Source organism: Gekko japonicus, unplaced genomic scaffold, assembly GCF_001447785.1.
Source record: "Gekko japonicus isolate JY-2015 unplaced genomic scaffold, Gekko_japonicus_V1.1 scaffold768, whole genome shotgun sequence".
In the NCBI taxonomy this organism is placed as follows: Eukaryota; Metazoa; Chordata; class Lepidosauria; order Squamata; family Gekkonidae; genus Gekko; species Gekko japonicus.
Window position 1 is genome coordinate 212,601 of NW_015159733.1, and position 10,827 is coordinate 223,427.

The following is a 10,827-nucleotide window of genomic DNA, read 5'->3' on the forward strand; positions in this document are numbered from 1 at the left end:
TCAGCCCTAGTCCCTCAAGACTTTTTTCCTACAGCTGAGTTTTATGAAATCAGAGCTTGACTGAAAGGCAGGACTGCAGAAAAGCAAGCTGTGGGTTAAGGGTGGACTATTTGTACTGTCAAATATGCCAGCACCCTCCCCAGTCTTTTTGACAGTGTGCTTAGTAGATGTTGGGTTTAAACATCTTGGCCTTCCAATCTCATGTTTGACCCAAATAACTGTGTGGCCAGTACTTCCTACTCCAGTGAAGCAGAGGAAAACCAGGACTGGTTCTTTGCTTTGGGGGTGAAAGATGCTTTGTCAAAGAAGCAATTGGGCACCAGGAAACCCATTGGTGGGAATCATGTTGGTGATGACTGAATTAAAGACTGAACTGAGCCAGTATATTTAAATAAAAGTTTTCCGTATTATCTGACTAGGTCTACAGGTCAAATCAGTAGTTACTAACTTGCATATAATTTTCAACAAAGTTATTCAAAATGCAAAGGTGAATTTTTATTTTTGTAAGAGGGAAGACATGTAATCCTACTTTCAATTTAAAATATTTCTTTAAAAGCTCACTTGATCAAGTTACTGAATTAAATGACTGCTGGCTGTGGGGACTATAAATCTGGATGTATAAATCTGGATGTTTTAACAAGTATGTGCTGAGTTAAGGTATTTCTGTAGTGCTAACATTTTCCTCCACAAAGTGCTTGGCAATGGCTCTCCAATATGAATTAGCAATTTATCACTGAATTATGAAAGATGAGAAGGGGCTCCTTTTCAGACTACCTAGAGCTATCTTCTAAGCAAAACTTTGAAATACATTTTTAAGACCCTAGTGTCGTTCTTGTCATTGGTACCCACTGTGCCTTCAGCACAGCAGAAAGAGAAGTTCAAGGAAAAACTTCAAGGAATTAATTTCTGCTAGTCTCGTGCTAAAGTCCTGAGAGCCCCGCTAGAAAAAAGAATCATGGCCATTCCACTTAACACAATAGATGGTCCTTTTATTTCTTACCTGTTTGGAATATATCATCAAAGTGTGGTAGATGCTAAACAGGGACGATTCCAGGCCCTTAAGACTGTGCAAGACACAAAGCTAAGACTTTAACAAGAGGGTGTTAACAAGTCTCCGCCCTTTCCATGCTATTGTTTGAACTAGGCTCACTAAAGTGGTGACTCAGTTCACTTCCCATTTCTTACTGAACAATTAAATGTTAGTTATCCAAAATGTGGTTAATTCACAAATAGGTGTTATTTACTGTTCATTCATCCCCCATTATACCAAAAGTCGTTGTTCTGTAAAAAAGAAAATTGCACAGAACTATTGCAGTGGGGAAATTAAAGGCAACCCTTTTATTTCAAGTTTTGCTTTTATGTGCTTTGTAGACTATAAAAGGGAACACGGTAATGAATTCCTATCAATTTGCTTCCTCCTGAGCAACAAAAAGTTACATTATCATTTTTATATGGCACATATTTACTTACAAGCAGGAAACGCAGCATCTTTTAAGGTGCCACTGAGTCTGATATAATGAAAACTCTTGGTTGCCTGTGTAATTTTCAGTGCTTTGATAGTTCACCCTTAGACATTTATGTTGAAATGACTCACTGGTAATTCTGGAGGAGTAAAATCCTAACAACATTTTCTTTATTATCAAAAATGCGTGGGATTAATCCATTGGCTTGCTCTGTTCACAAATTTTTCCTTGAATCAGCTAGTCATTTCCCTTCATAGAGAAGATAAACATTGGATGTAGCCTATTACATTATTGAAACTGCAACAAAACACTTAACCAATTAACCAAAATATTATTATTTCTTTGTACTATTAATGATGAAATGGTATACCTTCTCCACACTAATAATTTTTTTAAAATTTAGTGACATTGATAGGAGAAGTTCCTCATTTTGATCTACAATACCTCCTTTTTCATGGCAATATCCAGACCATAGTCAGGGAACCCAGAATTGCAGGTTTTTAAAATTCATTTTTGTTTTAAATACATAGTTTAATATATATAGGCTGAGCGTTCTAATTTAATTCTGTGGCATATGTCCCCTTTTTCCTGACAGAAGCTCTATACCATTAAAAACTGTAAAACAGACACCGTGGAGAGGTGGGGAAAGCAGTGGTATTTCTGCCAGCAATACACCTTTTAAAAGTCCACTGTCCCTTTCAGTGGTTGTTTGCGAATTAATCCAAATTCTAAATATTTAATCTACTGTATAACTATGTATAACTATGCCTAGCCTGCCATGGGATCCATTTTAACAGCAGACCACAAAACAATTCTTTTAATATAACTTAACATCGCCACACCCCACAGCAACTGATTAAAGTTCATCTGTAGAGGCATTTATTTGTTCACCTTTGTTCTTCAAGGAAAAAGTATCTGTTTCATTAAATAACATGTTGTAAGTAAATTTACCACCAAATACAACCTGAGAGAACAGCTTTAATATCCTGTTGTGGAAAAAACTTTTGAAATAATTGCTGCTTCACTATGGAACCCTAAGGGATTCCAAAGGACATCTGGCAGGACTTCTGTTTGTAGCTTTACACTTCCAAGGCGTTAGCTGTGCTGAAGATACCTATGCATGGAGTTGGAGTAAAGAACCCCAGCTGACCAATTTTAGGTTACTGGCTAGATACTTATCTCAATATTCTTAAAAATGTAATTTTGAGATGTCTCTATTAGTAGTTGTGATCATAAATGTATGGCTCAGTTGTGAAAAGGTGCCAGACATCCAGTGCTTCAAGTTAGTACAGTGACAGGTGTTCAGCACATCTGAAAAATCAAGCCCTTAGGAATGTAACTCTAAATTGGTGGTGGAAAGTGCAATCAAGTTGCAGCTGACTTATGACGACCCCATAGGGTTTTCAAGGCAAGAGACATTCAGAGGTGGTTTGACATTGCCTGCCTCTGTGTAGTGACTCTGGACTTCCTTGGTGGTCTCCCATCCAAGTACTTCCCTGCTTAGCTTCTGTGATCTGACAAGACTGGGCTAGTCTGGGCCATCTGGGGTAGGGCAAAGTACTCTGAATTACTCATTTAAATAACCTTGATTCAAACCAGTCTTGAACTAAAGGCTTGAAAATATTATGGTGCATTTGAAACATAGACTCTGTGCATTATTCACTAATTTCTTTATGCAGAATCTTCACACAACATGCTTCAGAATTCCTCTCATTATCCTTGTCATACATTTCATGATACTGCATCTCATTTTTGTGGGGTGTACTGTTGTAACTTATACAGTACCACCAGTCTGTGCTGGGCTGAATCCAAGGATTTCATTAAAGTCTTCTTTTATAAGAGGAAATGCAGTTGAGAAAATCCAGCATCTGCTTTATTTTTTAAAAAAATTGAGCCTTCACTGCAGTAGTGGGAGGAGGAAGCAAATACAGAAAATGCATAAAGTAACTTTGGGATGGTGAGAGATTAAAGCAAAATGGGGGGGGGGATAACCTTTAGACTGTAGTTCCTCAAGAAAAATATTATACTGCTGCTATCTTTACAAATCCTAAACCTAGTACTTGGTAATGTGTTCAGTGGGACTCGTTTCTCAGAAAAAGCCTATTGTACAAGATTTGACAATTCATTCAGTCCTTTGACCCAAAACTGTGCAGATACTTGATTTAAGATCTGGTCACCTTCTGGGGTTTCTTGAAAACAGGAGATAGCTATATAAGATTGTTGTTGTCTAATCTGAATAAAGGAAGAACCACCTAACAAGGCACTAGTAATTCAGCAACAACAAGCAGCCCTTTAATTCACCTTGTTCATGAACTTTTTGTCTGCCTCCTACTTGGTGTTTTGCAGGAACATGACCTACATTCCCTCAGCGGGGTTCACTGTTTGATTTGCATGTGAATCAAAGTAAAATGGGCAAAGGGACAGTAACTGATGTTTCCAGCGATTTGTACTAATGAAGAAACCTCTAAATGAAGATCTTCCGCAATATGTCCTTGGCATATGCAGTTTGCTAGGCACAAACAACCCAGTGATTGTTTGCAGTAAACAGATCAGGTGCATTCTACTGTACTTGGGAAACATTTTTAATCCCCCCCCTTTTTTTACCCTGGGGTGGGAGGGGATGACAGACTAATCCTTTTAGGGATTAGAAAGAGGCAGCCAATAAACTACTGCTTGCTCTGCACTAGGGAGCAGGTTTTCCTATTAGTGCATGTTAATCACTCAGTCCCAGCAAGGTTAGCAGGCATCTCATGTTCTTCAAGACTGATTTATTTTATTACAGGGAGGCTTCTGAGCACACCGTGAAATCTGAGGGGAGAGGAGCTGCTAAACAGCTTTTAAGATCAGAATCAGTATGTGGCATATTTTATTTCTGCAGCAGCACCCTCCCCACCGACTATTATACTGTAGGTTATCTGAGAAAGGATATTCTTTATCGTTGGTCTTTCATTAGTCTTACTGTATTCCATGGCTGTTTGTCAGAATCAGATAAGGCATTATTATCTAAATATGCAGTAAGAGGCTTTTGTTTGGTATACCTCTGTTGGGACCAATCTGTCCCTCTTTCTCTAGTCAGCAACTGGTCTGCGGAAGCTGAGGCATCCTGTACATCTAAAAATGTGCTCAGTCTGCTGCCGTGCTCCGTGTCTACTTCATAATCTCCTCCTGATGCAGAATGCAGCACAAGGAAGTGGGGATGGGCAGAACAAAGTCCATGACACACGCATAGCCAAGAGTAAGAGACGTCAAACAGAACGTTGGCTTATCCAAAAGGAGGAGAATTGCCACTAAGCCCCTAAACTGGGAAGAGGCCAAGGGAAAATGCTCTCTGAAGAAAATATGCTAGGAAGGTGTCTGAGGCAAGCCAGTCATCCCACGTACCACATCTACAGTTTGCTAAAAGCCCAAACACAAGAGTTGTGTCCTAACTGAAATGATAAAAGTTTATCTCAGGCAGGCATGTTTTCTATTTATATAGGGTTGCAAATTCTGGGTCGGGATGTTCCTGGAGTTTGGGGGCCGGAGCCTGGGGAGGGCAAAGTTTGGGAAGGGGCAGGACTATAACAGTAGAGGCCTTCTGACGCTGCTATTTTCTGCAGGGGAACTGATCTCCGCTGTCTGGAGATCAGTTGTAATTCTGGGAGATCTCCAGCCCTGGAGGTTGACAACTCTATATTGCTGTGAGTCATACTGCCCTGTTATGTAAAGTTTCCCTTTAGGCTTTGGTGTCCTGATCGTTGATTGCCTATTAATGTCCATTGATCTCAATCTGGCTGCTCTTCTTGAATAGTCTACTTAGAATGCAACCTGCCTCCCTATCCACCTTGGAATGTAATTTGAATTATAGTGAACAGGGATCCAAAGCTCAATTTGCTTAGCTTGGCAGAACGGGGGCGGGGCTTGGCTGGAAGGCTAGTTTAGGCGTTGGGGGTTCATGGTGCTTTGAAACTAGCATCACCTTATTCTGTGCTTGTTTCTGTTCCCCAATGATAACTGGTTAATCTTTATAATTGTAATTTATAAAAGCCATAATCCTGTGTACAAAGGGAAGGGTGTAGAGGCCTTTGCCTGTAGAAATGGATTCTAGAGGCCTTTGGTAATTAAATGTGAGCCCTCAGAGGTACACACACATATACCGTCTCCCCAACAACAACATCATCATCGCTATTCCATAGTCTCCCCTCCACAACAACATAGCTATAACACCTTCATGTGCAGCAGAGTGGGAGGAAATAAGCCATTCACATCTCATGGTAGGTCATACAACAAGCTAGTGGTAGGGCTATCTACTCCAAGTGGGGCTTGGATGGCTCCCATAATTATCATTGATCTCCAGACTACAGAGGAGATTACAGTTTTGGAGGATGGGCTCTGTTGCATCACTTCCCTGCTGCACTCCTTCTCCTCCCGAGGCTCTGCCCCCAAATCTCCAGGACTTTCTCAAGTTGGAGTTAGTAACCCTAGGTAGTCCAAGTTCACTGGCTACTTCTGCTACTATGCATGAGATCTGTCTGTTGATTGGAGGAATCTGTGCATGGGGATATCTCCATGCCAGGGCACGTCACCACTCTTATTTCCTTGGAAACACTGTGCTTTAAAGGGAGAGAGCATACACCCTAATCACATTTTACCCTCCCCTCCCCCCCACACATGCTTACTGTCACACAGGAGGCTCCAGAACTGGAACTGCCTAGCATTTGATGTTGGATGATGCCCGAAAAACATTAGATGAGCTTAGAAATGAAATGCACGTACTACTGGTTCCCAGAACTCCCATTACTCAGTCTCCATCTTAGAATTCATAAGTTATATGTTATTTCTCTGTGTAACATTATTCAGGCTTACAATAATAACTTTTTTCCATTAGCCACTGGGTGTCAATAAATATAAACAGAATTTTTACAACAATATATACAAACATAAGAGCGTTCTCAGTGGTCTGAATACTGCACCACTAGTGATGAAGTTCCTGTGTTTCCTGCATCAAGAGTTTCCATTTTGTATTCTCCCCCCCCCATGCAGTATGTCCTGGAGTGGGCGGGGCACAGAGCAGAGTCACGCAGCCAAGGTGCAAGCCAGCTAAGGTGTATGCACAATCCGGTACACCATGGTCAGAGTCTAGTCCTTGGTCATATGCAAAGTCAGCGACAGGAGCAGGTTCAAGGCAAATCCAAGAATCAGTTCGGGATACAGTCCTGGAGTCAGAATCACAGTCCAGAGGCAGAGGCAGAGGCAGCAAAGTCAGGCTCCATTAGATGTGTTGCTTTCATGGCTCATCTTTCTCTCTCTCTCTTCGCCCTTTATAGGAGAAACACCTGTCTCACAGCTGGGTGTGTGCTTTTCTCCTTGTTGTCTAAAGCCAGGTGTCTCTGGGCTGCTAATTGCACACTCCATCTTCTTTTCTGCATCTCATGATGGGTCTACTTTCATCTACTTTCTAGTGGCTCTGTAGAGGAGGGACGCAAGGTGGGTGGTGGGGCACTCTCTGGTTTGGGGCCATAAGAACATAAGAGAAGCCAATGTTGGATCAGGCCAATGGCCCATCTAGTCCAACACTCTGTCACACAGTGGCCAAAAATACCAGGTGCCATCAGGAGGTCCATCAGTGGGGCCAGGACACTAGAAGCCTGAAAAGTACTGAGCCTGATGCATAGCAAAGTGATTTCAGCTCATACTTTATTTAGAGATGTAGAACAAGAGAGCGAATGCCGGCTCACAGGCCAGCTTATATTTAGGAGTCAAACCACACCCAATCACACACCCTTCACCAGTGATAGGATATTTACAGTGGCCAAGGGTTCCATAGGTCCTACCTTCAATCCTAGCCCTCTGATAGGTGCGGGGTAGGATCCGTTTGGTCTATTGTTCCTTAGAGCGAAGCTAGGGCTCTTCGCCTGACCGCGTGTGGGCTTGGCCTTGCACGTGGCCAAGCTTAGTATACAACAAAGCCCTCCCACTGTTGCCCCCCCCCAAGCACCAAAAATACAGTGTATCACTTGCCCCAGCCTCAGAGTCCCTATCTATACCTTGTGGCTAATAGCCACTGATGGACTTCTGTTCCATATGCTTATCTAATTCCCTCTTGAAGTTGTTCATGGGCTTGAACAGCTAGGGGGCTACTGTCAGCCTGTGAGTTGCTACTTGGCAGGGTTGCAGTAGTTTTCTGTAGCAGGTCATCCTCAACTACCTGAGAGCTGGGACCCTCTTCTCCTGTCTGTTCTTCCTCAGAGCCCTCTGTCTCTTCGGGGCTGGCTGTGTCTGGCTGATCCACAACACAGTATTCCAGTTACTCTCCATCCTGTGACAAACTACATATGTCGAATCTCTCCTGCCATAGAAGTGTTAGAGGAGGTGGAAAGCTTCCTTATGTATATGTTGGGGGGGGGGCTCTCAAGAGCAGTCTAAAGCTATTTTTCTGGACAGCCAGATGAGTCTAGCATAGACAAGTCACTTCATTTTCATCCCACCAGGATTTACCACAATACAAAAGTCTCTCTCTCTCTCTCTCTCTCTCTCTCTCTCTCTCTCTCTCTCTCTCTCTCACACACACACACACACACACACACACACACACCCCAAGTTGAACTTTGGTACATAACGTTCTCCGTGGAGAAGGGTGTACATTTGTATGCCAAGTACACACTATTAAAAAGGGATTTCTGAAACCAGCACTTGGGCAGTTTACTTACTGAAGGCTTTTATCTTTAGTTCTAGAAGAGTTTCCCAGAGAAGTACAAATAGTGTGTGTGTGTGTGTGTGTGTGTGTGTGTGTGTGTGTGTGTGTGTGAAGTGCCATCAAACAGCCAACTTATGGTGACCCCAGCAAGGGGCTTTCAAGGCAAGTGAGAAGCAGAGGTGGATTTGCCATGGCCTTCCTTGGTGGTCTCCCTTCCAAGTACCAACCCTGCTTAGATTCCAAGATCTGACAAAATCAGGCTATGCCATGCCCTCCCCAAATATCATGTAGTAACCTACAAAACATATCTTCCATTGAGCCAGTCCATGTATTCAGGGCACAAATAGGCCTAAGTGCTAGGTACAAGAAGCATGGAAGAAATCATTACTTGCCATGGCAGAGCAGTTATTTTTGATCAATTCTTAAGTGTGGTGGTAAAGCTGAGGCTGGGCTGTCCTAATTGCCAAAGACAGGACACATGACAGAATGATCCTCTGTAGTAAAACAAAAATCCTCCCACACAGAGAAACAGATGTTAGGGAGGACACTACAGCCTTTCTCCCCAAGGTGATAATTTTCTATGTGCTGGAATTTTTGTGGGGGAGGATTTCATCCACCACAAACACCCACCTGCTGCCTGAAGAGCTACAGCTCAGAAACAGTTACCATCTCAGTGGAAACTGTATCTCAAATCCCCTACATTGATATCTATGTTACATTACCTAGTATAAACAGAATTATGCCATCAAGAGCTTCATAAACAGGAGACAAATCAGAACTAAGAGCACAAGGCTACTAAGTAAAAAGTGGGACCAGGCATGGTGATAAGGGAAGAGGACAGAGAAGTAGAGTAGCTTGGGGCCCCTTCCAGCCTGCGTCCCATCCCAAAAGTTGTAGGCTAGGAGGATTAACCCCCCTCCAATATTGGCGCTGTGTAACACCAGGTCTATTAATAATAAGACCATGGTCCTCTGAGACTTTCTGCTAGAGCAGAATGTAGACCTGGCATGCATGACCGAGACCTGGGTGTGTGACACGGAGACAGTAGCTCTCTCCCAGTTGGCTCCTCCTGGGTTCTCAGTCCTCCACCAATTGCGGACTAGGGGGTGGGGGTGGAGTGGCTCTACTCATTCGGGGGGCTTATCCCTTCAGGGCACTCCTGCCTCCAAGGATTATGGGCATAGAGTACATAACAGAAGAACATAAGAGATACCAATGTTGGATCAGGCCAAAGGCCCATCCAGTCCAACACTCTGTAGCACACAGTGGCCAGAAATACCAGGTGCCATCAGGAGGTCCACCAGTGGGGCCAGGACATTAGAAGCCCTCCCACTGTTGACCCCCCCCCAAGCACCAAGAAGACAGAGCATCACTTGCCCCAGAGCCCCTATCTATACTTTGTGGCTAATAGCCACTGATGGACCTCTGCTCCATATGCATATCTAATTCCCTTTTGAAGCCATCCATGCTTGTAGCCGCCACCACTTCCTGTGGCAGTGAATTCCATGTGTTAATCACTCTTTGGGTGAAGAAGTACTCTGCAGTATACTGGCTTGGTGTGGGAAGCCAGGGAGAGTTTGGCGATTTGGCTGGTGTACCGACCGCCCAATGCACCGGCCAATAGCCTGCCATCCCTGGTGGAGGCTATGTTGGGCTGGGCACTGGAACACCCCAGATTGTTAGTCTTGGGTGATTTCAATGTCCATGCTGATGATGCAGCCTTTACCCAGGCAACGGACCTGGTGTTGTCCATGGTGGCACTAGGACTCTCCCAATATGTGATGGCTCCCACTTACTGGGAGGTTACAGTGGACAAGATGACTACTTTGGCAGTACCATAGTCAGGCCACCTTGCCATGAAGGCCCATCTGAATGTTTCACCCCAACTCTGTTTGGGTGGCAAGCATATTTTGGCTCACCCACAGAGCCAAATGGACCCTATGTGCCAACAAAAAAAGCCCTTCCAACAACTAAATATTGAACAAATCCTTTTGCAAAAGGAAACTAGATTCATTTACAATTTAAAGACATATCATCCTTATGGTATGAATCAGAGCATGGATTTTACACCTTATATCAATCAGTTGCCCAAATGAAAACTAAATATGTTGTTCTAAGTGATGGAGCTTAGTGCACTTGTTGCTTCTTGATTCTTGAGCAGTTTGTATGGTACTATGACCTTTTAGAAACTTTGCCTGTGTTGATGCAGCCTGAAATTGGGTATAAATTAAGGTGCAATACATGGCAGGCTAAGGACCCTTAATCCTCCTTGACCGACCATTCTGGCTTAGTATATGCCATCTTTTGAGATTGGGGTGATTTTTCCTTGCAGCTCTGAACTTTTCAAATATTTATATCCTGTATGCATTCTCACTTGTATATGTTTTGAATTTGCATTCAGTTCCATTACAGCCATGCTTGAATAAGAATTATTCGAAACGCGGCATCAGGCATCCGGATTACATGTCGGCTTTTTATGGCTCAGAAAATTTGATGACTTATACTTCAATTTGGACTTCAATTTGGACTTTTAATTTCATGGCTGCTGTCACAGTCTGCGGTGATCTGGGATCCCAGGAACGTGAAGTCTGTCACTACGTCCACGACTTCCCCTTCTATTTGCCAAGGAGTGATGGGGCCGGATGCCATAATCTTAGTTTTTTTTATGTTGAGCTTCAAGCCCACTTT